Source organism: Pristiophorus japonicus, chromosome 4, assembly GCF_044704955.1.
Source record: "Pristiophorus japonicus isolate sPriJap1 chromosome 4, sPriJap1.hap1, whole genome shotgun sequence".
NCBI lineage: Eukaryota > Metazoa > Chordata > Chondrichthyes > Pristiophoridae > Pristiophorus > Pristiophorus japonicus.
Genome location: NC_091980.1, coordinates 256,116,031 through 256,130,239, shown reverse-complemented (window position 1 = coordinate 256,130,239; position 14,209 = coordinate 256,116,031). Strand labels below are relative to the sequence as shown.

Here is a 14,209-nt window from a genome sequence, read left to right as displayed (position 1 = left end):
TTAGATATGGCCCTTACGGCTTAGGGGATCAAGGGGTATGGAGAGAAAGCAGGAAAGTGGTACTGAGGGAATGATCAGCCATGAACTCATTGAATGGCGGTGCAGGCTCGAAGGGCTGAATGGCCTACTCCTGCACCTATTTTCTATGTTTCAATCGGTTTCACCTGCCGTGGATGCGGCCTAATCATTTAAAAAAATTCCGCGGAGAAAATGTTGCTGCCAACGGTGCCACTGATAGTGCACCAAAAGAACAAACTATGTTTACAGTGTGTTTAAAATGGTGGTGCGGCTGCCATTAAATGGGAGGGCGCATTGCCGCGGCCGGGTTTGGCCGGGCCATCAACAGGCAGCCTGGCACCCCCTCTTGGGTGCCAGGCCGCTGGTCCTGCCGAAACCCTCCTTGGTGGCCCAGTGAACCTAAGTAAAAGAATCGCAGAGCTCACGGCAGCTCTCCCCTTTAAATGAAGGGGAGAGAGGTGATGACATGCCAGTCTGATGACGTCATCAGCAGCGGACACTCCGCCCGTCCCCCCGTCACTTCCGTCCCGCTAGTGTGCGAACTTCTGCTCTCCACCTCACTTCCGCCCCCATTGTGACGGGCTTCTGGGTCACTTGAAAAAAAGCCAAAAAGCGGAATTATGCACAAGTGGCCACCACATCCACCGCAACGGAGAAAACAGCTCAAACACGGTAAGTGCGCCACGTTTCCGGCAGGGGGCAATTTCGGCCCCAAATTGTTGTGAGGAAGCCTGAATTGTAACAGACGACATTGAAATACCTTGAGAAGTACAGATAATAACTGTTTAGAACCAGAGATGAGGAAATTTCAAAATACAGTACAGAATAGAATTTAACAAACTGTAGAAAAGGGACATATTGATTAGCTTAATACCCCAGGGTGAATTGATAAAATAACCACAATATTAATGGCAACAATAATATGCGAGAAAAGGAAATTGCACAAATTGTGGTTAATTAACAGAGGTCTGGAGCACTCCCTGTAATAGGCAGACAAACTAAAAAATAGTTCTTGTTATTCCGTGCAAACAGCGATGTTTTAGGTTTTATTATAGGAAAGTAATGTAACTTTCTTATGGAATTTGGAAATAAACACAGCAGGCAAATCTTCTTTAATGGGATGAAATGGCTGATCAAGGCACCGAATTCAGTCTACATGTTTGGATAATAGCAAGCACACTCTTAAAATACTCTTAATTCAATAAAGAAAGGCTCTTTGTCAATCTAAATCTCGAATTCAATACTATTTGATCCATGCATGAAATTATATTAATTCCACTCCATAAACAATAATGTTTTTCCAGTTACGCCTCACATCAGTCATAAACATCTTTTTTCTCAAGCTCCTCATTGTGTATTTTTCCACAAAAAATAGTAAACCTATTGAAATGACTTTGTTGTGGTGGGTGCTATCAGTAATTCAAGATGTGCTAATGTACCCCATTAAGCCTTGTGAGCTAACCCTGGCTTCTCTCCAGACATGATTTTCTATATTCTTGAATATATAATCCATAGCAGAGATGAAACACTAACTGAATTATTTAAGATCTTCCCAGTGTTGAGGATTGCCTTTTGAGGAGTGCACTTTGTTGGGCTGTTTTAAAGCTGGGACAGCAGAGTTACATTATTCTAAATAGCTGCAGTGCTCACCCATTCTCTTCAGAAAACATAATAATCTACTCTACAACCTTATAAAAAGTTTCATCATGGCAAAGGAGTATAAACAAGAACCACAGGACTGATCCAAACAAGCTCACTTGTATAGAATTTTTATTTCTTGCAGAGGAGGGAAAGTGAATTGATGTTTCCCAGGCTGGCTTCACTGTAGGCTATGCCTCATAGCTTGTGTCAAAAGGCAGTAATGATACACTAGCAATTTACAGCTTTAGTATGTGGTAAGTGACATGAGTACTGAAGATAGAGGAGTAGGGGATATGAGAGAAAATTCTGTGACACCTCAGGTTCTGGGTTGCCATTGCAATGCAGCACTGGAACAATCACACTCTGCAATGCAGAATTGCAGGGCTTGGTTCACTGCTCAGATATACACACAGTGAGCTCGAGCCCTTGGCTGCACTGTTGTGGGGAAGTGCAGAGTGATAGCCAGCATAAGAACATAAGAAATAGGAGCAGAAGCAGGTCATTTGGCCCTTTCAGCCTGCTCTAACATTCAATAAGATCATTCTGATCTCCTACCTCAATTCCAGCTTCCCGTACTATCCCCATATCCCTTGATTCCCTTAGTATCCAAAAATCTAGCGATCTCGGTCTTGAATGTACTCAATGACTGAGGGTAGAGAATTCCAAAGATTCACAATGCTTTGAGTGAAGTAATTTCTTCTCATCTCAGTCCAAAATGGCTGATTCCTTATTCTGGGATTGTGACCCCCTAGATCTAGACTCCCTAGCCAGGGGAAACATCCTCCCAGAATCTACTGTGTCAAACCCCTTAAGAATATTATATGTTTCAATGAGATCACCTCTCATTCTTCTAAACTCTAGGGAATATAGGCCTAGTCTACGTAATCTCTCTCATAGGACAATCCCCTCGTCCCAGGAATCAATCTGGTGAACCTTCGTTGCACTCCCTCTGAGGCAAGTATATCCTTCCTTTGGTTAGGAGACCAAAACTGTACACAATACTCCAGCTGTGGTCTCACCAGGGCCCTATATAATTGTAGTAAGACTTCTTTATTCTTGAAGTCCAATCCCTTTGTAATAAAAACTAACATACCTCTGAATATCAACATTTCCCAGACTCTCAACAAATAGAAAATATTCTGCTTTTCTATCTCCGCAGGGCAGAAGGTAAAGTTAATGGGAGGTTGACCCCAGGCAACTCTCGCAGTCCTATCAACAGCTGTTGAGTGCCATAAACAGAACACAGTGCGCAGGCTGTTTGCCAGACATTGTGACTGCAGGCGATGCATGACCTGGAGAAAGTACAGATATGAGAGGGGAAGGAAAACAATAAACACTTTAAATTTCAATATTAGGTTTAACATTTCTTTCAACTCACTGCTGAAATTCCACTGTACTGTATCTCCTGCTGTATAGAATTCAATAGGCTCATCAGTCTTCATAATCTGGAAGGATGTTTCCTCCTTTGACAGTTTTAAAAATATAATCTCCTTTCTTTGTTACATTTTCTGCTTCTTTCTTTCCATCAGTTTGGTTTAATGTCATCGTATTCTCCCATTTATTTTTCTGATATTCCTGGAAGGAGGCTCAGGTTGCAGCAAATTTATTTTATCCTTTGCTTACTGAGCAAATGATGTGCTTGAGAGGGTGTTTGGTCAGACTGCCTCATATATCTAACTTCTTCTCCCCTTCCCTGGGGGTGGGAGGAGCCACTACTTTATCTTCCCTCAATTCGGCCTCCACCATCTTAACAATTTCATTGGGTGGTTCGTCTTCTCTACTCAATGATGAAGAGAGCTACATGTCCCATCAGAAAATTAGACTCGTACCAACTGTAGTTTACACTCTGCACTTCTTTGAACGGTTCTGATACTGTAGAATTCTCCTATCCAAATATTGCATTCAATTTCAACATTCTTGAGACATGGAATTTATGATGGAGTGAAAAGAGAGAAACCACTGCACTATGCATCAACTTTGTTTCTTGTCAGCCGTGGCTCAGTTGTTGGCACTCACTCTGAGTCAGAAGGTCGTGGGTTCAAGTCCCACTCCAGAGACTTGAGCACAAAAATCTAGGCTGACACTCCAGTGCAGTATTGAGGGAGTGCTGTACTGTCTTTCGGATGAGACATTAAACCAAGGCCCCGTCTGCTCTCTCAGGTGGATGTAAAAGATCCCATGGCACTATATTGAAGAAGAGCAAGGGAGTTAGCCCTGGAGTTCTGGTCAATATTTATCCCTCAATCAACATCACAAAAACAGATTTTCTGGTCATTATCACATTGCTGTTTGTGGGAGCTTGCTGTGCACAATATGGCTGCCACACTTCCTATCTTACAGCAGTGATTACACTTAAAAAAAAACTTCATTGGGTATAAAGCACTTTGGGGGTTCCTGAACGGTGCTCTAGAAATGCATGTCTTTTTTTTCTTTTCTGAGACAAAAGATTATGGGCTCAAGCTCTGTTCCAGGCTTTGAGCATATAATTCCAGGCTAACACTCCAGTTCAGTATTGAAGAAGTACTCTATTGACAGGGATGCTGTGCTTTGGATGAGATTTTAAATCCAGGTCTCACGTACCTTTTTTTATTCATTTACGGGATGTAAGCATCGCTGGCAAGGCCAGCTTTTATTTCCCATCCCAAGTTACCCTTAATGGAGTGGCTTGCTCAGCCATTTCAGAGGGCAGTTAAGAGTCACCCATGTTGCTGAGTCTGGAGTCACATATAGGCCAGACCAGATAAGGACGGCAGATTTCCTTCCCTAAAGGACATTAGTGAACCAGATGTTTTTTTTAAAACAATCCGGTAGTTTCATTGCTTTTTATTCCAGATTTATTTAATTAACTGAATTTAAACTCCCCAGCTGGGATTTGAACTCCTGTCTCTGGATCATTAGTCCACTATGCTATCATCTGCACTAAATGTTAAACAATCCCAAGGCATCATTCAAAGAAGAGGAGTGTGTTATCCTAGTGTTCTGAAAAATATTCCTCTCAACTAATGCCACAAAAAACAGATTAACTAGTTAGTAGAATTTTCAGTGTGTAAAATAGCAGTTGCATTTGTCTAATAAGAGTCACTTCACTTCAAAGTAATTCAGTGTACGTGCAGTGCTTCAAGACTTTCCGAGAGGCGTAATAAGTCACTATATAAATGCAAGTCCTTTTTTTCATGCGATCACTTCATGATACGTTCAGGAATCATGAATGACCATTGTCCCTGGCAATAAAAAGGGGGATGGTTGTAAGTATGTCACCATTGCTTTCTTAATGTCTCTATTGTTCAAATTGATGCACCAACTGAAGCAGCACCAGACAATAAAATAAGCAACTCCCCAAAAGACGTGAAAGAGATTTTCCATACGATTCTATGGCAGGGACTAAATGATCATTTTTGGTCTCTGAAGGTTTTCACACTAAATTTGGAAGACATGTGAAATAAAAGTGGCCTCCATTCACTGTGCAGTCAAGTTTGAAGAGTTGAATGATTTACCTAGCTCTGCAATGAAAATGTTTGAGTGACAACTTGCACAATGTTTGAACATCACAACCACCAAAAACAAACACTGAAAGCACCAGACTGAAATGTACCCGATCAATTACATTCCAGTGAGAAAATAGTCTGAAGGAAGTGCCAGAAATTACAGTGTATACCCAGAGGCAGACTAAAGGGTGGATTCAGAACATGACCGTTTGCATGTGATAAATTATGACTGAAAAAAAACCACAATCCACAAAGCTGATTCCGGTACCTAAAAAATAACCAGGTGGCAAAACAAAAGCAAAAGGCGAAAAATTAGCTCTGGTGATTGAAAGACTTTCTGAAAACTAACGAATGAAAACCAAAAGAATTGAGTAAAAGACCAGCTCTAAAAATAACGCGAGAATAAGGAACAACAGAGCCGTAGCTCTTTGTTAAGCTGCTTTGCTTAAATAACCTTTCCTCTCAAAAAACAAAAATGAATTCTACACACCAACTTCAGTGAACAATGGCAGAAATGCAACAAATATAAGAAAAACTGAATAGACCACGTGTATACTGTCACAGAAATAAGGTGCGGCTGTGTAACTGCAAGCAGATATTTAAAGCTGGTAAAGCTATTAGGACAACCTTGCTTAAATCGTATAATACAGAATAGATTGAGGTACATAATAGACAGAGGTACCAAGTAGCGAGGTACAGAATAGAATAGAGTTACAGAATAGACAGAGGTACAGAATTGGCTGAGGTATGGAATAGATAGACAAGAGGTACAAAATAGACAGATGGATGCACAGAATAGACAGAGTTACAGAATAGATTAAGGAAATAGATTAGAAAAAAGCAAATTATCAGGAAATGAGGGAGGAACTAAAGAAGGTAAACTGGGAGAAAATCTTGAAAAACAAAGGTGAAAAAACAGTAGGAGATCTTTAAAAGGGTAATCAAGAGTTCAAGAGAAATGTATTCTAATAATAGCCAAAAACAAGCAAACTAATTATGGAGCATCATAGATGAATAAACAACTAAACAGAAATTTGAATCTAAAAAAAATTATATACAGAAGTACTTAGATACTAAAGGAGAGAAGGATAAAAACAAACACGAAGAACTTTGGGGAGAAGTTTAAAAAACCGTGAGGAAGACAAAGAGAAATTACAAAATAAAATTATCAAGGTATAGAAAAAAAAAGGTGTTCTATAGACATATAAATAACAAAAGGATAATTAAAGTAGGGATAGAGCCACTAAAGGATGAGCAAGATAAACTTACAGGCAATGACAGAAGTATTGAATAAATACTTCACTTCAGTTTTTACTACAGAAGATAACAAAATAGACACTTCACTAGAGGATGAGCTTATAAAACACATTAATACAGTTGGGATAGAAAGGGAGAAAATAATTGACAAACTAGCAAAACTAAAAGAGCAAAAAACCCCAGGTATGCACCCACACATATTCAAGGAATATATAGTTCCATAAAAGAGGACTAGTGGACAGCTAAATGTTGTTCCTATATACAAAAAGGGAGATAGAACAAAACCTGAGAACTATAGACCACTCAACTTAACGTCAGGAAAGATACTGGAATATATTCTAAAAGAAGTGATAGATGAGCATCTGGAGACAGAAAATATAACAAAAATAATCAGCATGGAATCTGACAGGCTAAGTCATGCCTAAATAATCTGATGTAATCCTTTGAGGAGGTAATGGAAGGAGTAGACAAAGGTAATAGAGTAGATGTCATATACTTGGATTTTCAAAAGGCTTTCGATAAGGTACCACACAGTAAGCTCATGAAAAAAGGTTAAGTCGTGTGGAGTCAGAGGACAAATAGATGAATGGATAACAAATTGGCAAAAAAATAGAAAGCAGAGAGTACGGGTAAAGGGTAGTTATTCAGATTGGAGGAAGGTAGAAAGCTGTGTTCCATAAGGATCATTGCTGATTCAGCTATTCATAATTTACATTAATGATTAGGGGCTAGAGTGTCCTCGATTTTTGCATGCTTAATGCCCATTTTACCACTGAAATGATGTATAATGCCCATATATCACCAATTTAGCCACAAAATGGAAACTGACGGGCATTTTCGGAAACTTATCGCCGAGCGTTAATTTCCCCATGTGCGTAACACTGAGAAAAAATAATACCGCCCGCCCACTTTTTTGGGGCGGAATCATCAGAATGGGTGAAATCAACACTCATAATATTGCCTAACATTACGTTCCGCACGGAATTAACGCCGAGATTCAATAATACTGCCCACCCACTTTTTTTTTGTCGTAAAGATCACATTTGCCGAAACTAGCGGCCATGAGATCGCCCAGCGTCACTTTCACCACCTCGCACACATATCGCCCACAATATCGCTCACCCCAAAAGACCCCAGAAAAAGTGGAACTAACCGGAACTAATCACAGCGTTATGGACGCCATGTTCTACATCACATGTCGCATCCTTTAAAAGGCTGCTGTGCTTCAACCTCGGGGGAGTTCGGATATACTCTGGAAGTCATTGGAGGTGATGTGAACATTTGTACAAACATCTTTATCATACTGTGACCAATTGGAATTGAATAGGTGTCTTCGTTGGGACATTCATTGTTTGTGACTAATCGGTGGAAAACAGAGAGCTATTGCAATGGGGCCTGTCCTTTCTCACCCTCTCTCGATGACCAATTATATGCTGCAGACTCGAGATGGCCGAAGGTACGCTCCACAGCATTATGTGCCCAATGTAAGACATGCCGGACTGATGAGGAGGACCAAACGTTACACCCCCCGCAAGTACAGGGGGAAGCAGTCTTATCTCGACTTGCCCAACACCACCTGCCTTCGGAGACTGCGCTTCCACAAAAAGGTTATTACTGAGGTATGTCAGCTCATAAGGGTAGATCTGCAGCCTGCCAGCACCATCAGTACTGCACTGTCCGTCGAGGTCAAAGACACCACGACACTGTCGTTCTACGCCTCGGGTTCTTTTCAGGCCTCAGCTGGCGACATTTGTGGTCTGTCTCAGCATGCCACACATTGCTGCATTAGACAGGTCACTGAAGCCCTGTACGCACACAGGAGGAACTTGATCAGCTTCCCTATGACCAGGGAGGCACAGACTGAGAGGGCTCTAGGATTCTCCAGAATTGCAAACTTCCCCAAGGTGCAGGGAGCAATAGACTGTACGCACATCGTTGTGCAGGCACTTTTTCAGGATGCAGAGGTTTTCAGGAACCACAAGGGATTCCACTCCCTGAATGTCCAACTTGTTGTCGACCACCAGCAAATTATAATGGCAGTGAATGATAAATTTCCGGGCAGCATCCATGATGCTCACATTCTGCGTGAGAACACTGTATCTGACTTGTTTAACAATCAGCCACAAGGTCAATGCTGGATGCTTGGTGACAAAAGATATGGCCTCGCCACCTGGCTGATGACCCCCCTGCATGACACCCACACCGAAGCCGAGGCGCGATACAATGAGAGCCACAGAGCCACTCGCAATATCGTGGAGAAAACCATTGGAGTGCTTAAGCAGTGCTTCAGATGCCTGGTACATGCAGGAGGCGAGCTCCAATACCACCCTGAGCAGGTAGCTCAATTCGTGGTGGTGTGCTCCATGCTACACAAATTGGCTATCAGGAGGGGACAAGAATTGCCTGATGAGTCTGACAGTCCACCTCACCAGAGAGAGGAAGAGGAGGATGAGGAGGACGAGGAGGCGGATGCTGACATCGGGCCAGAAAATCAGGCTGACACTGAAGCCATGCCCCCGCCCCCCCTATAGACTGCATGAAAGGGCCCGTGGTGGCATGATAGCTGCAAGAGCCTTATGTCAGGAGCTCATCAATGAGCGCTTTGTCTGAAAGAACGTTGGTGGTATTTACAAAGCTGACACACTGCTGGGTGTGCAGGTTGTACATCAATGGTGGGCATCACCTTGGTGACAGTTAAAGTTTAAGTTGATTGAAGTTAAGTGTAATTATACCCTTTGATGTTAAGGAGTCACCAGCGTGTAATGGTGCAGCTATCTGAGCCAACGCAGATAGGTTTTATTAAATTAAAAACATTTAAACTGAACATTTGTTTGAAATCATAAGTATTTCTGTAAAAACCAACCCTTCCCCCCCCACCAACCTCTACCCCTTCTTCTTCCCCTCCTGACTGCAAACCGCCTGGCTGAGGAGCTCCTCAGGCGAAGCTTCATTGGGGGGGGCAGGGGGCGGGGGGTATGATGGCTGACCTACTGCTTGGACAGATACGGGAGAGGACGGTACCAAGGTGGGAACGTGCTCCGAGCCAGAAGCAAGATGTTGCTCCTGGCTCTCACGTGTTGTTGGAAATGGGGGTGCAGCACCTTGGGAAGCAGTATGGCGCTCCGGGACCACTGTGAGCCATCTGCCACCAGTGTTCCTGGCTACCAGCTCCAGGGACTCCACCATCCCTTCCATGTTATATATTATTATTTGTTGGACAAAAACTCGGTGCCAACTATGTTCTTGGTGCTTGATAGGCTTTTTGCTGCTGGTGAATCTCCCTTGTGCCTGCCTCCCACAGCAGCCAGACAAGCACATACCACAGCCACACATACCTTCAGTCTCTCTCAGCTCCCTCTCTCTCTGTCTCCTCTCCTGCGCATGTCATAATGACCCTTGACCTCCTGAATCATGGGAATCGAGCATTGCCATGTCGTTGCTAAGGACAGCGACACTACAGCAGGTGGTCAGTGAGATTTAACGCAACCGCCCATTTCATATTGCTCGCGGTAATGCTCAATTTAAAAAATGGAGACTAGGTGCTTTGAGAATGGGCGAGAAGCTGGCGATCTGAAAACCCATTTTTACCACCCATGCCAGAAATAATGGCCATTTTGGGGCGAAAAGCACAAAAGTGTAAAATCTAGCCCCTGGATTTAGGAACAAGTAACTCAATATCAAAATTTGCAGATGGCACCAAACTGGGTTTATAGCTAACACTCAGGAAGAATGCAATATAATGGAATACATTAGAAAACTTGCAGACTGGGCAGTTAAGTGGGAAATGAACTGTAATATTGATAAATGTGAAGTTATACACTTTGGTAGGAAAAATAGAAATATCAGCTTTGAAAATAAGAAACTGAATGGGGCAGAAGAGCAAAGGGATCTAGGGATACAGGTGAACAAATCATTAAAAGCAGCAGCGCAGGTCAGCAAAGCAATTAAAATGCTAACAAACCGCTGGGATTTATTTCTAGGGGTTTAGAATTCAAAAGTAGTGAATTTATGTGAAATTTGTATCGGACCCTGGTCAGGCTGCACTTAAGATTACTGTGCACAGTTTTGGTCTCCATATTATAAAAAGGACAGAAGCACTGGAGAAAGTGTACAAAAGATTTACAACGATGTTACCAGAACTGAGAGATTACAGCCACCTGGAAAGATTGAACAGGTTGGCACTTTTTTCCTTTAGAAAAGAGAAGACTTGGAGCTGACCCGATAGAGGTCTTTAAAGTTATGGATGGGTTGGACAGGGTCAATGTGGAGAAGATGTTTTCACTTGTGGGAGAATCCAAAACTAGGGGTCATAAATACAAGATAGTTGCTAATACATCCAAAAGGAAAATAAGGGGAAATGTCTGTATTCAGAGTATTCAGAATGTGGAACTTGCTACTACAGGATGGAGTTGAGACAAATAGGTTCGATGTTTTCAAAAGGAAATTAGATGAGTACATGAGAGAAAAGAGACTAGAAAAATATGCTGAAAGGCTCAGATGAGGTAGCTGGAATGGGAGGAGACTAGTGTGGAGTATAAACACCAGCACAGACTCGTTGGGCCAAATGTCCTGTTTCTGTGTTGTATATTCTATACAACAACAAATGACAAGATCTGGACAACAAATTCATGGTAATATTGTGGCCCAATGAAAGCAATACAGTGAATTATAGTAGAAGGTAATTAATGAACCATCCTATGAAAGTCTAAACAAAAGTCATCAGGAAAGTATATTCTTCAATTTGTTTCATAGCTATGTACCATTTTTTTTTACTTATTCATTCACAGGATGTGGGTGTCGCTGGCAAGACCAGCATTTATTGGCCATCGTAATTGACCTCGAGAAGGTGGTCGTGAACTGCCTTCTTGAACCGTTGCAGTCTTTGTGGTGAAGTTACTCACACTGTGCTGTTAGTTAGAGAGTTCCAGGATTTTGACCCAGCGATGAAGGAACGGTGATATATTTCCAAGTCAGGATGGTGTGTGACTTGAAAGGAACTTGCAGGTGGTGGTGCTCCCATGCGCCTGCTGCCCTTGTCCTTCTAGATGGTAGAGGTCACGGGTTTGGGAGGTGCTGTCAAAGAAGCCTTGGTGAGTCTTGCAGGTGATGTACACTGCAGCCACGTTGTGCCAGAGTTGGAGGGAGTGAATGTTTAAGGTGGTGGATGAGGTGCCGATCATATGGACTGCTTTATCCTGGATGGTGTCGAAATTCTTTAGTGTTGTTGGAGCTGCGCTCATCCAGGTAAGTGGAGAGTATTACATCACATTCCTGACTTGTGCCTTGTAGATGGTGGAAAGACTTTGGGGTGTGAGGGAGTGAGTCACTCACTGCAGAATACCCAGCCTCTGACCTGCTCTTCTAGCCGCAGTATTTATGTGGCTGGTCCAGTTACGTTTCTGGTCAATGGTGACCCCGGGGATATTGATGGTGGGGGATTTGATGATGGTAATGCCGTGGAATGTCAAGAGGAGGTGGTTAGGCTCTCTAATTGGAGATAGTCATTGCCTTGTACTTGTGTGGCACAAATGTTACTTATCAGCCCAAACCTGGATGTTGTCCAGGTCTTGATGCATATAAGCATGGACTGCTTCATTATCTGAGGAATTACGAATGGAACCAATCACTTTGCAATCATCAGCGAACTTCCCTATTTCTGACCTTATGATGGAGGAAATGTCATTGATGAAGCAGCTGAAGATGGTTGGGCCGATGACACTTCCCTGAGAAGCTCCTGCAGTGACATCCTGAGGCCACAAGCATCTTCCTTTGTGCTATGACTCCAGCCAGTGGAAAGTTTTCCCCCTGATTCCCATTGACTTCAGTTTTACTAGGGCTCCTTGGTGCCACACTCGATCAAATGCTGCCTTGATGTCAAAGGTAGTCATTCTCATCTCACCTGTGGAATTCAGCCCTTTTGTCCATGTTTGGACCAAGACCGTCACGAAGTCTGGAGCCGAGTGGTCCTACCAGAACCTAAACTGAGCATTGTTGGGTAGGTTGTTGGTGAGTAAGTGCCACTTGATAGCACTATTGACGACACCTTCCATCACTTTGCTAATAATTGAAAGTAGGCTGATGGGCTGGTAATTAGCCGGATTGGATTTGTCCTGCTTTTTGTGGACAGGACATACCTGGGAAATTTTCCGCTTTGTCTTGAACCACAAAGGTGCCAGGTGAGGAGCTGGAGGAGATCTGAGCAGAGTTGATCACAATAGGAGGTAAATGCTTTCTGCTATTTGTCCTCAGCTGGTGTAACCTCATTTGGACTGAATGTCTGAAGTCAATACTCAATTAAACACTAAAAATGATAGACATACAACAATTATCATGCTACTAACATGTTTAACCATCCAAGCAAAATTATACTCTTGGTGATAGCATTACAAATCAAAGTAAATGCAGATTCAGAGTTAATTGAAGAGAAAGGAGCCTGCTGACAGGAAAGGGATGTTAAAGAACTGTTGCAATGTAGCATGGAAGAGGCACTAACACTTCATTTTAAGTGTCCGTAATAAATTGGTACCTAAAATGAGCTTTGTCAGCCTGGCAAAATTATAGGGATATCATTCCATCAGGAATTGGTAAACAATTTCAAATGATGCACCACTGATCGTGTCTGTAATTTAAAAGTTTGCTAAAAATGGACCTAGAAAAAAAACATACATTTTGTGATGGTTTCAATGTCACATCTATTGTGGTGTGAATTTTTCAAGTACCCAGTATAGTGGCAGATTGTTCCTGGCTGTTCTAAGAACTGAATGGGTCTGTCTCACCCCCACTTCCTCCTGAAGAGAGATAATGTCCCTTCAATCTTTAAGCTAACAATGCAAAAAAAAGGCATCGACTTCAATGGAAACGTAAGTTAGGAGAGATAATATAATGGGTGGTTGATCCGACATCTCCCATTTTACATTATCGCCCAAAGTCAAAATGACCCCCATGCTCTGGTTATCAATGAGCTACCAACTGATCCATGGTTTATCACTTAGTAAACAAGCTCCAAGCGGATTTAACTGGTTTTATATATGAAAAAAAAGGAATGATTATTTCTGAAAAAAGCTTCCCAGATACTTTACAAATTAATCAATTATCCAACGGATCTGAATCATCAATAAAACAGAAAAACATGTATCTGGCTGGGATTACTCTTTGTGGTGCTAGTACCTCTGTCCAACATCTGGAAGGACAAGTGCTGCAAAGCATAAAGGGAATGTATTTTCCCCCACAGTTACTAGAATTTGGAATGCATTACTGTAAGTGGCTACTGAAGTCGAGTCAATCACTACATTTAAGAAGGAAATAAACATGTGAAAAGGAATATTAAAGGATATGAGAAAAGAGCAGGGAAATGGGATTAGAGTAGGTATTTTCTGACGAAAGGTCATCGTCCTGAAACGTTAACTCGGTTTCTCTCTCCACAGATGCTGCTGAGTATTTCCAGCATTTTCTGTTTTTATTTTATATTAGAGTAGATATCTTCAGTTTGGAGCAGGCAGCAGCACAGGTACGATGGATTGAAGCGCCCCTATCTGTGCTGATATTTCTCCAATTCTATGATTGTCCCAAACACCAACTTCCACCTGCTCACAGCATTACCCTTCTGAAACACAACACTGTGAGCTATGAGATGCTGCTATCCAGTGGTGACAGTTTTGATTTATGTCTTGCCTTGACATTTTTTCACGTAGGTTATTTGTGACAGTCACTTCATTAGTGGGTCTGTGAGGAAATTGCACAAGCTCTTTCTTGTAAGCTAGTGTGGCTCATCTGCCCAGAGACAAGAGTCATAGACAACATCAAACTGC

At 42.2% G+C, this 14,209-nt stretch overlaps 1 protein-coding gene across 3 annotated transcripts in view; it reads right to left on the bottom strand.

Annotated features, from left to right (window-relative positions):
* Positions 1 to 14,209, bottom strand: part of LOC139263371 (ena/VASP-like protein) — a 457,176-nt gene that overhangs the window by 229,385 nt on the left and 213,582 nt on the right. The window lies entirely within an intron of this gene.